Raw genomic sequence first — 16,780 nt, 5'->3', positions numbered from 1 at the left:
TACTATATATCATAGAAAAAACTTCATAATGAACTAAATACTCACTCTTGTTTGTTTGGGCTAATGGAGCTGTGAGAGTGAAGCACATATTCCATGAGTAATATGAGAGACCTGTTGATGTCCGAAGCCGAGATTTCATATGCCAAGAAGCAGTTGGTAATAAAGTTTGAAGATTCACTAGATGATCGCTATGAATGTCGCTGAAAAGCATGACAACATCCTTGTGAAGAACTATAATTTGAGATCCGTGGAAATAGAGCATATTCCGGAGTCCAATTATAGGCGCGCCCTTAAGGGAGGGCCCCAAGAGAGAAACCCTAAATCTAGGGACAATTCTGGAATTTCTTGTCCATATTCTCGCTCTAATGAGGAAGTTAACAGCCAAAATAGGTGGACACGGAACCGAAGAGGTCAACGTGGAAAGAGAGAGAGAGGCAACTCCTCTGGCCATGTTGGTGGCGCCACCAACACTAAGAGCCATCCTAATGATGCTTTCAAAGCTCCTTAATTAATAGAGTCTGAGCACAGAGATGTACGTATGTTCCCGATGTGGAGTGTCCGGTCATTGGGCACACATTTTGTCACGCCCCGAATTTTGAATAATAAATTCAAATCCGAAACATGAATAATTACAATTACAAAATCCAAATCTCGAAACTTCGAGTTCATTATTACAATTCACTCTCACAAGCAATATTGTAAAGCTCAAATGAGCATAACACACCTCACAACGTACAATTGCTGTAAAACTCTAACAATTGCTCTAACCGCACGATCACCGTCCTGGTTCTCCTGTCCTGTAGGATTACCCGCTACACAATTTGAATAGTGTACCGGGAGTTGCAACAACACAAAACCCGGTAAGCTTTTTACAGCCAGTATGAGTAAACAAGAAAGAACTGTTGATTTAATAAAATACATTTCCTTTAACTCAAGTATAGAAATGTAGAAACATCACAATTACAATGATCACCACAAAACCACTTCACTTTCTCACTCTCTTATATATATAAATATATATATATATAAATATTATACACTTATGAGTCACTCCCCGTTACCCTCATAAGATCACTCAACATTTGGCAGACAGACTAGAGCTCTAACTGATCGTTTCCACCTACCCGGCGCGAGGGCGTGGTTCACGATTTAATGCTATTAGTTTCCACCTACCCGGTACAAGGGCGTGGTTCACTAATAGATGCCATGGTCACCCCCGTGACCTATTGATCTCCACAGATCAATATATCTCAACAAATCAACAATTTATTGTTTCTCAACAATAAATTTAATACCTCTCACAATATTGTTGCTTTTCAACAATAAACTCAACACAACCATAACAGTACATAATATCTCACAATTTCAACAATACATATTATTTCACATAAATAATATATATATAGATAGACATTCACACAGGAATGCCCATTAATACCAACTATAGTTCATATGATTGCAAAATAAAGCAATTAATTATATTGGGTTCGTAATATGAACCACGTGAGGTTTACTCACCTCTAATCCAGCTGCGTCTTCTTAACAGCTCCATTAACAATCTCACGAATCGTCCGCCAAATAAATCCATCGATCACCTAATCCAATAATGATCTTAACTTAGCCAACAACTCAAAAGCACACATATACGGAAACCCACGGTCGGATTCTAATTTTAATGATGATCCAACGGTCAGATCGAAATTATACGATGATCCAACGGTCGGATCTGAATTTAATGATGATCCAACGGTCGGATCCTCACGGATCGCCTTTAGGATCATCCTCCAAAATTATCACGAAGACTCAGATCTTCTTGAATCACTCTAACAAACATCTCCATAAAATTATATGAAAATCCGACGGTCAGATTCTCACGAATCGCCTTCCGAATCACTATTTCTCAATTATACGAAGATCCAACGGTCGGATCTTCGCCCGTGACCTCACAAAGTCACCGGGACAGTCATACGATCAACATATCCAAAATTGAAGCAAAACCGATGGTCAGATCTTCACAGATCGTAAACCGAAGATAAACGTAAAAACGTTAAATAGTAACGTCAAAACGTAAATCCACTATTTATCAACTTTTTCTAACATGACCATGTTATATATCAAAACGCTCGTATGGATGCATAGATCATCGCCTAGATAATGAAAACTCGAAATATGGTCTGATGCGCCGCCACAAGCGGTGGTCAGTGGGCGGTCAACGCGGCGGTCAACGCCGGTCAACCACCTCAGATGGCAAAGTGACCAACTACAAACTGGTTCAAAATGAAAGGGTGGTCGACTTTCATACCTGGAGCTAAGTCTGGTTTGGCCTAGATCGTCCTAGATCAAGCGTTGAAGTTGGATTAATCTCGTGCGTCTGATCAGATTTCAGATTAAATCAGGGACGTCGAAAAAGTCAAACCATGATCTAGCGTTCTATACACAAAATCTTGATGAAAGGCTTACATGGGGATGATCAGCATGAAGAGGAGATCACGAAAATGGGAACGATCGGCCCATGCAACGCCGGAAAAGTGGTTTTCCGGTCAGGTCGGGTTCTAGCTTCGGGGGGGCTTCGATCCACTTCTGGGGGCAGCGGCGGAGCAAGATGACACCACAAGGCGACTGGGCGTGCGGCGGCGAGTTCGGCAGGCGCCGGGTCCTGAGCTGGAGGTGGCCGGAGGGTGGTGAAAAAGCCGGGTCGGGTCGAGCTCGACCCGCCGGGTCTGAGGGTTTTCGATCGAGAGAGAGAGAGAGTCCGGGGGACTATTCCGCAAAAACAGAAAAGTTTCGTCCTTAATGAATAAATCAGAAATTTTTCCTATTTATAGAAAATTCCCAATTTTCAAATATTCATAACTTAATCATACGAACTCCGAATAATGCGTTCCACATGTCCACGAACTCGTATCGACGAGCTCTACAACTTTCATGAAGGAAGTTTTCCCAAATTTTGAACGTATAAAAAGTCAACTTTGTTGACCCCCTAAAAACGTTCGTTTTCGAAAATAAAATCGTTCGAACTAATTCCACAACTTCTCCAAGCTTCGTACTCGCTCCTACTATCGTGAAATCATTTCTAAAAATCCACGGAATTTAATTTGGATTTTTTTCCGGGGTATTACAATCTACCCTCCTTAAAGAAATTTCGTCCCGAAATTTAAGCGTAAGTCAATTCCTCTCGATTAAGGTTGACCTAACTATAGAATCTCCATCTTTTCCAAATCTGTAGTAATCTACAAAGCCTCAATCCTTTGTATAAAAATACATTCCTATGGCCACTAAATCCTTTCATCACAAACGTAAACTCACACAACAACTGCTCAACAACACTCCACATCACATACACAAAATCGTCACATGGATCATCTCATAGATCCTCACATAGATCTTCACATAGATCATCACATAGATCTTCACTCTGTACTGGCATACAAGCACAGTAAACACTCCCACAAAGTGTTTCGCTACTCAATTAGCATCACGGTAAATCTCCATAGTAAAACTTAAGCATGCACCACTCTTCACAACCATAGAGATGCATTACTCAAAACAAATCATCCCCAAAAGCACGCCAATAAATTATGTCACCCAATGATGATGACTTGGGCTTGCTCAATCCTTGGACTAAGCACTAGGGCTGGCCAATTGGGCCTGAAGAAATCGGACCATCCACATTTCGAACCGGCCCAAACCATTTTGGGTTTAACATTTGGGCCTACTATTCGAGCTTACTATTTGGGCTTACTATTTGGCCCACCAACTTCCAGCTCGGCTACGGTATGAAATTGTACATACCGTATATACGTATGCATACCGTACAGATCGTATATACGTATGCATACCGTACAACTGTATATTCGTATGCATACCGTACAGACCATATATACGTATGCATACTGTACAACTGTATATAAGTATACATACCGTACAGACCGTATATACGTATGTATACCGTACATACCGTATATACGTCCGTATATCAAGCATATACGAGACCCAAAAATATTTGTAAGAGGTAGGGTTCGAACTCCCGACCTCAAACACGAAGGTTTTGCTCCCAACCACTGAAGCAAGAGCTGCCTTCATTAATATATGCTCACGTGTTATATTTATTATGTCATAAGTGACATAAATAAAATAACGGGGAAGGCAAGGTTCGAAACCTCAACCTGCCGCACGAAACCTTTGTCCCCTAACCACTGGAGCACAAGCTGTGCTTAATATAATGTGTACAAATTTTATACTTATTAGGTCATAAACGAACATAATAAAAATAAACGAGAGGCGAGGTTCGAACCTCAGACCTCTTGTACACGAACTGTACACTCAACCACTCGAGCACGGCTGCTCACGTTATTATCCATACCAATCCTTTTATTTAAACCAACTGTTTCAACTGTTTCAACAATTCGGCCCAAAACATCCAAGACTGTTGCAGAAACCCAGCCCAACGTATCCAAAACTGTTACAGAAATCCGGCCCAACTCATCCAAAACTGTTTCAGAAACTCGGCCCATCATGTCCAAAACTGTTTCTGAAACTCGGCCCATCAGGCCTCCACCCACAGCTACAGTGATGCCTTGATCCGAGACAGGCCCAAGTACGGCCCACTTGTGTCACGGCTTATCCCTTCCGTGATTTACGGCAGTCAAATCTGCTTTCGGCTAAAGCTGTCTGCCACAGCATCTCGAGGTTCGGCCTGTCCCCTTACACGCTCTCCACGCGCCAACAACTTTTCCGGGTTTTCGGATGACTTTAATCCAACGCGTGGATTCAAATTCTGAGATCGTTCATCCAACGGTGGAGATCTGCTCACCTTGTTCTATAAATAGGTGCATTCTGGAGAAAAACTGTTCACTCCAAAAGAAAAGAAATTTTCTTCCGAGCTCAAGTCTTTCTCTCTCAACTCTTCAGCCTTTCTCTTCTCAAATCCTTTCTTCATCAATTTCGATCCTTCTCTTCTGATCTTCTCTCCCATCTAGTTGATTCAATCCCATCTTTCCTCTGAACTTTCAGATCTTCAATCTTTTCCTCCAAATCTTCAATCCTTCTTTCTCAGATCTTTTCTTCCATTTGAAGATTCGATCTCATCTTTCCTCTGAGAATCTCAGATCTCCAATCACCAGTTCAACAACTCCAATCCTTCTAACAAAATCTCCCTCAAACACTAAACCATGTATTCCTCGATTTTCACATCCTCTCACTCCATGACCCAAGAGCCACGAACTCTGCAACTAATGGAGCTCCAAACCCCGCAACAAATGGAACCACAACAACAGCAACCAACAGAGGAGGGAGGAAACACCCAAGCAGCTGGAAGTAGTGCCAACATGGATTTCTGGCGAAGCCGTACCAGATGGATTCCTACTCCAGAACAAATAAGAATCCTCAAGGATCTTTACTACGTCAAGGGATTTAAGTGCCCATCTACAGAGCACATTCACGAGATCTGCCTCCAGCTGAACCAGTATGGACATGTTGAGGGTAAGAACATTTACTTTTGGTTCCAGAACGTCAGGGCTCGAGAGAAGCAGATGAATAGGTGTAATCAGGCTGCTCCAGTGCCCATGGGAACTAGTTCTCTTGGTACTGGTAGATCCATTGATCTCAATTTTGGGTCCACTGGTTCTACTGGTGCTGGTGGATCCATCGACATCAATTTTGGGCCAGCTGGTGGATCCATTGACATCAATTTTGGGTCCACTAGTTCTACTGATGATGGTAGATCCATTGATCTCAACTTTGGTTCCACCTATTCTACTGGTAATGAAGGATTTCTTGATTTAAATTTTGTTTCATATTCTTCCTCACCCTTCAATACTAATACCAGTACAACTCTTTTGGCACAACAGGAGGACGAACATCCCTGCAACAACGAGGAGGAGATCACCAGGAGGTTGAAACTCTTCCTCTGTTCCCCGTGCATGGCGAGGACGTCTTTGGTAACCCGAAGACTACATCCGAGGAAGGTAGCGTATTGTAATAACCCATTTCTTTTAATCAAAGCAAAACAACATTGCTTTTACTTTCATGATTTTGATGCTTTACCTTTAATGATTATGCTTAATTAGTAGGGTTACTGATTGAGTTGATTGTGATCGACCGACACTCACACTCTCCCTCTCTCTCACTCACACTCTCACTCTCTCTGTCGGCCGAACCCAGCAACAAACAGAGCACGGTTTCTCCAATCTCTCTCTAGCACCACAGACCACCAAATGACACCGGACCACGTCCTACGCCTTCACCTCTTCCTTGCGCAGCTGCCGGTGGTATCTTTTGGCCGTCTCGTGAGCCGTACACGGCGGTGGAGCACGAGGCCGGTTTAACCCGATTTGGTCCCGAGCTTGATAACTCGAGCTACAAGCCACCAATCCTTGCCAAACTCCATCCTCAGGTTCGTCTCAACCTTCTGAAACTCCCAGAAGCACCCTTGCACGGCGGCGCGGCTCGTAGCAGCTGCTGAAGTCAACCCCGAGCTAGATCGAACGGAACTTTCGATCCAGATATCTCAAGCTGTGGAGCTTCGTTTCGAGTGATTCTTGAACTGGTAAACTCACCTTGAGTTTCTGAACAACTCTCTAGAAGGAATCGAAGCCTGAAATTGAAGTTTTGACGTCGAAATCAAGCCTTGCCGGATTCTGCAAAATTCTGGAATTTTTCCGACCACCGAAGCTTTCGATCGGTATATCTCGAGCTACAGACCATATTTTTCTGTACTTCTTGAACCAGTGAGTTCTTCTTGAGTTTCTTAACAACTCTTCAGAAGGAATCGAAGCCTTAAATTGACGTTTTTACGTCGAATTGGAGCTCGCCGTTTTCTGCAGTTTCTCGCCGGTTTCTGGAAAATTCCGGCCACCTTCATACTGTTCAAGGTAATTTTCGACCCCTTCCGGTCATTTTCAGACTTCGTGCTAGTTATGAAAGTTGTTAAGCATGATGAGAGGAAGAAGAGCAGCCCGGCCCCGACACCATTGGTGGTGGTCGGCGGCGGCTCTGCCACTAACTCCGGCGGCCCTTTCCGGCCACCTCCGGGGATCAAAAATATGGTTTCTGTACATTTTCAGATTCTATATTTCAATACGATCATTTTGATATATTATACGCAATTTTTGGATATCATATGATTAAGTTATGAATTTTTACGTTTCGATCGATTTCGATCGTTTGATTCGTAATATGTGAAGTTAGGACCGTCAGATGGACTTGTAGTTTTGTTATGATGATCTTATGACTGTCCCAGTGGCTTTGTGTGGTCATGGGCGAAGATCCGACCGTTGGATCTTCGTATAATTGAGAAATGGTGATTCGGAAGGCGATTCGTGAGAATCCGACCGTCAGATTTTCATATAATTTTGTGGAGATGTTTGTAAGGATGATTCGAGAAGATCTGACCGTTGGATCTTCGTGATAATATTGGAGGATGATCCTAAGGGCGATCCGTGAGGATCCGACCGTTGGATCATCATATAATTTCGATCCGACCGTTGGATTTCTGTATATGTGTGGTTTATGAATGATTGCTAAGTTAAGATCGTGTTTGACTAGGTGGTTGATGGATTGATTGGTGAACGATTTCGGATCGTTGTTTTGAGCTGTTAAGAAGACGCAGCGGGAATTTAGAGGTGAGTAAACCTCACGTGGTTCATATTACGAACCGAGTACCTTTAATTACTTTATTTTCTGTAGTAATTGTGTGAAAATATTTATGGAATAAATATTTGTTTTAAATCATATGGACTTGATCAACTACGGTCCATAGGTAAGTAAAATGATTTAATTATACAAAATGAATTTCATGATTTTCTTGTGTGAACTATAGTTGGTATTAGTGGTCATTCCTGAGTGGGTGATTACGTATATATATATATAATTACGTGATTATATGTGGAATGGTGTGACATTGAAGAGTGTGGAATTGTGATGATTTATTTATTATGGTTTGAAATTTGACTTATCATATTTATATGTGATGATCATGATTGATGAGTTCTTGTTAATATTCATGATTTACATTGGAGTATGTATAGAGTTGGAGAATGTAGGATTCTGAGGACGAGGTGTCCGAAGTTTGACGGTTATGGATAACCGGAGTGTTTGTGTACTGAGGACGGGGATGTCCAAAGTGCGACGGTTTATTATTAACCGAAGTTGTGTACTGAGGACGGGGATGTCCAAAGTGCGACGGTTTATTATTAACCGAAGTTGTGTACCGAGGACGGGGATGTCCAAAGTGCGACGGTTTATTATTAACCGAAGTATATGGTGCTGAGGATGGGGATGTCCAAAGCGCGACGGTTATAGTGTTAACCGAAGTATTTTTGCCGTTGCTTGACCCTAGGCCAAGGTGTCAGAGGTAACGAGGCAGTTAGAGCTCTAACGTGTTATTGGGATGGACCAGAGTGGTGTTATGTGGGTTGGGTGTTTGCAGGACCAGTGTGGTGTATTGTGATTTGAGGATTGTGAAAATGTATTCCTTGTGGTTTTCCATGAGTGGTTTGATGTCTCTTTGCAGACGTAATACTGTTGAATTTTACTTGAATTGTAATTTAATAAATCAACAGTTCTTTCTTGTTTACTCATACTGGCTGTAAAAAGCTTACCGGGTTTTGTGTTGTTGCAACTCCCGGTACACTATTCAAATTGTGTAGCGGGTAATCCTACAGGACAGGAGAACCAGGACGGTGATCGTGCGGTTAGAGCAATGGTTATAGTTTTACAGCAATTGTAATAGTGAGGCGAGTTAAGCTCATTTGAGCATTACAATTTGATTTGGTGGGAGTGTGCTGTAATAAATAACTTGAGGATTTGGGTTATTGTAAATTTGAGAGTTGTGAAGTGTGGTTGTTTGTGAGAAAAAAATTCAGGATGTTAGTTGTAATTTGTTATTATTCATGTTTCGGATTTGAATTGATTATTCAAAATTCGGGGCGTGACAGTTTGGTATCAGAGCGTAAGGTACATATTTGGTGATAATCAGTACCTCCCGAGTGATGGCCCGTCTGCAGCGGATCCCCATCATATACTCTTCGGTACTGGTATAATCATTGGGTATGTCTTAGTATGGGGTCTAGACAACGTGTAAGTCCGTAGGACGGTAGAGTTGTCTACTAAGTTCGTATTAGAATAAGTTTAGTTTCCGCGAGTTGTGATCTTCGAGGAATAGGAACCTCTGGATTTAACTCTGATGAGTCGGTGAGGTAGAGGTCGAGTCTGATGTAGGGACAGGATCTTTCTATGGAGACAGTTGAGGATGAGGTGGAGGCATTAGAGGTTGAGTTGCCTAGTCTACCTGTAGTTGATGTGATGGATGTTATTCTTGGGTTGAAATGGTGAAAGAGATTGAGACCCTAGGAATAGTTGAAAAGAGAATTGATCTCACCAACTCAAGATGATAGGAGTGTGAGAGATTATGAGACAGAATTCTCAAGACTATATTGGTGTTCGAGTGTAGTGATGTAATTTGGGAGATACTTATGTTACCTTTAATAAGGGTAGTATGTTAAGTGATCATGGCATAGGTTGACTTTGTAAGTGAAGTGGTGGAGTTTGTGTAGCTTCTTTGAGTTATAACCTTTGAGGAATGGGAACCTTTGGATTAAACTCTGGTGGAGTTATTGAGGATGGTTTTCACGAAAAACAGTATCCTTATGTGCATTGTAGTCGTTGGTTGTTGGGGTCATGGTGTTTGACCAATGCTTGTATCTAAAGTCGTTACGAGTATTTGACTAGTAGTTGTGATACTTTCCATTAGTTGGATATGCAGATGTTTTGAGTTGAAGAATACTTAGCAGTTATTGGTTGCTTAGTGATGGAATTGTGTTATAATGGAGCATTCATTCATGCACAGTTGTTTGGTGTTTAGGATAGCTACTATATATTAGCTAAATGTCGGGGTGTGGTTTGAGGTCTGCGGATGGTATTGGAAATTATTGTGGAGTGCTGCTTCACTGACTATTGTTGTGAGGCTAGATACTGTTGTGAGGACAGATTATGGATTATGACGTGGTTAGTGTGAAGTGCTATAATCACAGAATTTTGACCCACTAGATGTTGACTTACCACCAAATGAGCAGTGAGGTGATTCGTGGGTGAGATACTGAGTGTTGTACCAGTATCGATTAGTGGATGCTAAGATGGTACATATTGCTTGTTGAAGCAATTGATAGATGGAATGATCGAGATTTTTTTTAGAGTTGTAAGTGTAACTCTAAAAATGTTGGTTTTTCCTAGCTAACTCAGGAAGTGTTTAGCTTTATTTATCCCTAATTCTAGCGACGAAATTATTGTGTTTGGTTTGACTCAGAGGATACTAGCTTGACCTCTGTGTGACTTAATTGATTGCTAGGTTTTGAATGATTGTTTGTGATAAATCATTTTGAAAGATGTGTGCAGCAGAGTTCTCGATGGTTTTGAAAAGAGTATTGAGTGACCAAGGTTCGATCCTTGGTGTTATTGTTGGTTAAACAAAAAGAAAAGAAAACATGCACACAATCTTATTGATTTTATATTACAAAAAGGGAAACGAGGACTATTCTATACTAAGCCTAGTCAGCAGCTCCGGATGGGTTGAGGCTGAGCTCAAGAGAAACGTTTGAGCCACTGTGGTAACCGCCTGAGCCACCAGAATAGTAACCAAATGCGCTACCTTCCTCGGAAGTAGTCTTCAGGTTACCAAAGACGTCCTCGCCGTGCACGGGGAACAGAGGAAGAGTTTGAACCTCCTGGCGATCTCCTCCTCGTTGTTGCAGGGATGTTTGTCCTCCTGTTGTGCCAAAAGAGTTGTACTGGTATTAGTGTTGAAGTGTGAGAAAGAATATGAAACAAAATTTAAATCAAGAAATCCTTCATTACCAGTAGAATAGGTGGAACCAAAGTTGAGATCAATGGATCTACCATCATCAGTAGAACTAGTGGACCCAAAATTGATGTCAATGGATCCACCAGCTGGCCCAAAATTGATGTCGATGGATCCACCTGCACCAGTAGAACCAGTGGACCCAAAATTGAGATCAATGGATCCACCAGTACCAAGAGAACTAGTTTCCATGGGCACTGGAGCAGCCTGATTACACCTATTCATCTTCTTCTCTCGAGCCCTGACGTTCTGGAACCAAAAGTAAATGTTCTTACCCTCAACATGTCCATACTGGTTCAGCTGGAGGCAGATCTCGTGAATGTGCTCTGTAGATGGGCACTTAAATCCCTTGACGTAGTAAAGATCCTTGAGGATTCTTATTTGTTCTGGAGTAGGAATCCATCTGGTACGGCTTCGCCAGAAATCCATGTTGGCACTACTCCCGGCTGCTTGGGTGTTTCCTCCCTCCTCTGTTGGTTGCTGTTGTTGTAGTTCCATTTGTTGCGGGGTTTGGAGCTCCATTAGTTGCAGAGTTTGTGGCTCTTGGGTCATGGGGTGAGAGGATGTGAATATCGAGGAATACATGGTTTAGTGTTTGAGGGAGATTTTGTTAGAAGGATTGGAGTTGTTGAACTGGTGATTGGAGATCTGAGATTCTCAGAGGAAAGATGAAATCGAATCTTCAAATGGAAGAAAAGATCTGAGAAAGAAGGATTGAAGAATTGGAGGAAAAGATTGAAGATCTGAGAGTGAATAACTGGGGATTTGAGAAGAGAAAGGCTGAAGAGTTGAGAGAGAAAGGCTTGAGCTCGGAAGAAAATTTCTTTTCCTTTGGAGTGAACAGTCGCATCTCCAGAATGCACCTATTTATAGAACAAGGTGAGCAGATCTCCACCGTTGGATGAACGACCTCAGAATTTGAATCCACGCGTTGGATTAAAGTCGCCCCGAAACCCGGAAAAGCTGTTGGCGCGTGTTGAGCGCGTAAGAGGACAGGCCGAATCTCGAGACGCTGTGGCAGACAGCTTTAGCCGAAAGTGATTTGTTTTCCGTAAATCACGGAAGAGACGTGTCGTGGCACGTGGAGTGTACCGACAGTTTGTTGTTATTCTATCGCTTATGATAGAATAAATAAAAGAAGTTGCATGGATAGTAACGAGAGCAGCTGGTGCTCTAGTGGTTGAAGAGCAAAGCTCTTGTACAAGAGGTCAGAGGTTCGAACCTTGCCTCTCGTTTATTATTATTATGTTCGCTTATGACATAATAAGTATAACATTTGTACACATTATATTAAGCACAGCTTGTGCTCCAGTGGTTGGGGGACAAAGGTTTCGTGCGGCAGGTTGAGGTTTCGAACCTTGCCTCCCCCGTTATTTTATTTATGTCGCTTATGACATAATAAATATAACACGTGAGCATATATTAATGAAGGCAGCTCTTGCTTCAGTGGTTGGGAGCGAGGCATTGGTTTAAAGGGTCGGGAGTTCGAGACTTGCCTCCTGATATATTTTATTTATGTTCGCTTAGGACATAATAAATATAACGCGTGTGCTTCTATTAATGAAAGCAGCTCTTGCTTCAGTGGTTGGGAGAGAAGCATTGGTTTAGGGGGTCTGGAGTTCGAACCTTACCTCCTACAAATATTTTTGGATCCCGTATATGCTTGATATACGGACGCATATACGGTTTGTACGGTATGCATACGTATATATGGTCTGTACGGTATGCATACGTATATACAGTTGTACGGTATACATACATATATACGGTCTGTACGGTATGCATACGTATATACGGTATGTACAATTTCATACCGTAGTCGAGCTGAAAGTTGGTGGGCCGATTGGTAGGCCCAAATAGTAAGCCCAATTGTTCGGCCGAATGGTAGGCCCAAATGTTAAACCCAAATTGTTTCGGGCCGGTTCGAAATGTGGATGGTTCGGTTCCTTCGGCCCAAATGGCCGGTTCAAATGCTTAGCCCAAGGATTGGGCAAGCCCAAGCCATCATTACTGGGAGTAACGCGGATTAGTGGACCCTCCCAGAGCCCACAAGAAGGCCCAGGTGGCCCATAATGAATAAGAAGACGTTGTGGAAGTGTTTGGATTTTATAAATTCTTGATTTAGGGAAGCAATGTTTTTGCACATTGATTTGTGTGCTTGAGATTTGGCTAATGTTGGTAGTTAAACTCTAGCCTGTGATTTCTTGTTATGGAGAACTTGTGGTGATTTGTGAAGTGATGAATTGATTTAGTTACCATTAGGATATGACCTTTGTGGTTAGAACTGTTCGTATCTTAGATAGGTGTACGAAGAAGCTTTGTAGGAAGGAGGTTAATCTTGTGAAGGTGCTGTGGAGTCATCATGACGAGGGTAATGCATCATGGGAGTTAGAGTCTGACATGAGAGTGAAGTATCCACAGCTCTTTGTGGAATTGGGTACTTGAATTTCGGGACGAAATTCCTTTAAGGAGGGTAGATTGTAATAACCCATTTCTTTTAATCAAAGCAAAACAACATTGCTTTTACTTTCATGATTTTGATGCTTTACCTTTAATGATTATGCTTAATTAGTAGGGTTACTGATTGAGTTGATTGTGATCGACCGACACTCACACTCTCCCTCTCTCTCACTCACACTCTCACTCTCTCTGTCGGCCGAACCCAGCAACAAACAGAGCACGGTTTCTCCAATCTCTCTCTAGCACCACAGACCACCAAATGACACCGGACCACGTCCTACGCCTTCACCTCTTCCTTGCGCAGCTGCCGGTGGTATCTTTTGGCCGTCTCGTGAGCCGTACACGGCGGTGGAGCACGAGGCCGGTTTAACCCGATTTGGTCCCGAGCTTGATAACTCGAGCTACAAGCCACCAATCCTTGCCAAACTCCATCCTCAGGTTCGTCTCAACCTTCTGAAACTCCCAGAAGCACCCTTGCACGGCGGCGCGGCTCGTAGCAGCTGCTGAAGTCAACCCCGAGCTAGATCGAACGGAACTTTCGATCCAGATATCTCAAGCTGTGGAGCTTCGTTTCGAGTGATTCTTGAACTGGTAAACTCACCTTGAGTTTCTGAACAACTCTCTAGAAGGAATCGAAGCCTGAAATTGAAGTTTTGACGTCGAAATCAAGCCTTGCCGGATTCTGCAAAATTCTGGAATTTTTCCGACCACCGAAGCTTTCGATCGGTATATCTCGAGCTACAGACCATATTTTTCTGTACTTCTTGAACCAGTGAGTTCTTCTTGAGTTTCTTAACAACTCTTCAGAAGGAATCGAAGCCTTAAATTGACGTTTTTACGTCGAATTGGAGCTCGCCGTTTTCTGCAGTTTCTCGCCGGTTTCTGGAAAATTCCGGCCACCTTCATACTGTTCAAGGTAATTTTCGACCCCTTCCGGTCATTTTCAGACTTCGTGCTAGTTATGAAAGTTGTTAAGCATGATGAGAGGAAGAAGAGCAGCCCGGCCCCGACACCATTGGTGGTGGTCGGCGGCGGCTCTGCCACTAACTCCGGCGGCCCTTTCCGGCCACCTCCGGGGATCAAAAATATGGTTTCTGTACATTTTCAGATTCTATATTTCAATACGATCATTTTGATATATTATACGCAATTTTTGGATATCATATGATTAAGTTATGAATTTTTACGTTTCGATCGATTTCGATCGTTTGATTCGTAATATGTGAAGTTAGGACCGTCAGATGGACTTGTAGTTTTGTTATGATGATCTTATGACTGTCCCAGTGGCTTTGTGTGGTCATGGGCGAAGATCCGACCGTTGGATCTTCGTATAATTGAGAAATGGTGATTCGGAAGGCGATTCGTGAGAATCCGACCGTCAGATTTTCATATAATTTTGTGGAGATGTTTGTAAGGATGATTCGAGAAGATCTGACCGTTGGATCTTCGTGATAATATTGGAGGATGATCCTAAGGGCGATCCGTGAGGATCCGACCGTTGGATCATCATATAATTTCGATCCGACCGTTGGATTTCTGTATATGTGTGGTTTATGAATGATTGCTAAGTTAAGATCGTGTTTGACTAGGTGGTTGATGGATTGATTGGTGAACGATTTCGGATCGTTGTTTTGAGCTGTTAAGAAGACGCAGCGGGAATTTAGAGGTGAGTAAACCTCACGTGGTTCATATTACGAACCGAGTACCTTTAATTACTTTATTTTCTGTAGTAATTGTGTGAAAATATTTATGGAATAAATATTTGTTTTAAATCATATGGACTTGATCAACTACGGTCCATAGGTAAGTAAAATGATTTAATTATACAAAATGAATTTCATGATTTTCTTGTGTGAACTATAGTTGGTATTAGTGGTCATTCCTGAGTGGGTGATTACGTATATATATATATAATTACGTGATTATATGTGGAATGGTGTGACATTGAAGAGTGTGGAATTGTGATGATTTATTTATTATGGTTTGAAATTTGACTTATCATATTTATATGTGATGATCATGATTGATGAGTTCTTGTTAATATTCATGATTTACATTGGAGTATGTATAGAGTTGGAGAATGTAGGATTCTGAGGACGAGGTGTCCGAAGTTTGACGGTTATGGATAACCGGAGTGTTTGTGTACTGAGGACGGGGATGTCCAAAGTGCGACGGTTTATTATTAACCGAAGTTGTGTACTGAGGACGGGGATGTCCAAAGTGCGACGGTTTATTATTAACCGAAGTTGTGTACCGAGGACGGGGATGTCCAAAGTGCGACGGTTTATTATTAACCGAAGTATATGGTGCTGAGGATGGGGATGTCCAAAGCGCGACGGTTATAGTGTTAACCGAAGTATTTTTGCCGTTGCTTGACCCTAGGCCAAGGTGTCAGAGGTAACGAGGCAGTTAGAGCTCTAACGTGTTATTGGGATGGACCAGAGTGGTGTTATGTGGGTTGGGTGTTTGCAGGACCAGTGTGGTGTATTGTGATTTGAGGATTGTGAAAATGTATTCCTTGTGGTTTTCCATGAGTGGTTTGATGTCTCTTTGCAGACGTAATACTGTTGAATTTTACTTGAATTGTAATTTAATAAATCAACAGTTCTTTCTTGTTTACTCATACTGGCTGTAAAAAGCTTACCGGGTTTTGTGTTGTTGCAACTCCCGGTACACTATTCAAATTGTGTAGCGGGTAATCCTACAGGACAGGAGAACCAGGACGGTGATCGTGCGGTTAGAGCAATGGTTATAGTTTTACAGCAATTGTAATAGTGAGGCGAGTTAAGCTCATTTGAGCATTACAATTTGATTTGGTGGGAGTGTGCTGTAATAAATAACTTGAGGATTTGGGTTATTGTAAATTTGAGAGTTGTGAAGTGTGGTTGTTTGTGAGAAAAAAATTCAGGATGTTAGTTGTAATTTGTTATTATTCATGTTTCGGATTTGAATTGATTATTCAAAATTCGGGGCGTGACACGTATTTGGTTACTATTCTGGTGGCTCAGGCGGTTACAACAGTGGCTCTAACGTTTCTCTTGAGCTCAGCCTCAATCCATCCGGAGCTGCTGACTAGGCTTAGCATAGCATAGTCCTCGTTTTCCTTTTTTTTTTTTTGTAATATAAAATCAATAAGATGGTGTGCATGTTTTCTTTTCTTTTTGTTTAACCAACGACAACACCAAGGATCGAACCTTGGTCACCCAATACTATTTTCAAAACCATAAACAACTCTACTGCACACATCTTTCATAATGATTCAATAAAAACAATCACTCAAAAAGAATCCAACAATCAATTAAGTCGCATCGAGGTCTAGCTAGGATCCTCTGAGTCAAACCAAACACAACAATTGCATCGATAGGATTAGGGATTTATAAAGCTAAACACATCCTGAGTTAGCTAGGAAAAACCCACGTTTTTAGAGTTACTCTTACCACTCTTATAGAATCTCGATAATTCCAT

General features: G+C 42.0%; 2 long non-coding RNA genes across 2 annotated transcripts; both read left to right on the top strand.

Moving 5' to 3' along the window:
- The first annotated feature begins 6,023 nt into the window (after positions 1–6,023).
- Positions 6,024–9,189, top strand: LOC133712875 (uncharacterized). Its single transcript, XR_009847642.1, has 3 exons — positions 6,024–6,872; positions 7,546–7,622; positions 8,649–9,189. It is a non-coding gene; the product is annotated as an uncharacterized LOC133712875 (long non-coding RNA).
- A 3,536-nt stretch (positions 9,190–12,725) lies between these two features.
- On the top strand, positions 12,726–16,273 carry LOC133712858 (uncharacterized). Its single transcript, XR_009847632.1, has 3 exons — positions 12,726–14,231; positions 14,905–14,981; positions 16,008–16,273. It is a non-coding gene; the product is annotated as an uncharacterized LOC133712858 (long non-coding RNA).
- The last annotated feature ends 507 nt before the right edge of the window (positions 16,274–16,780 follow it).

This window comes from Rosa rugosa, chromosome 5 (genome assembly GCF_958449725.1).
Source record: "Rosa rugosa chromosome 5, drRosRugo1.1, whole genome shotgun sequence".
In the NCBI taxonomy this organism is placed as follows: Eukaryota; Viridiplantae; Streptophyta; class Magnoliopsida; order Rosales; family Rosaceae; genus Rosa; species Rosa rugosa.
Note: the sequence above shows the minus strand (reverse complement) of the source record. Positions and strands in the feature narration are given on the sequence as shown.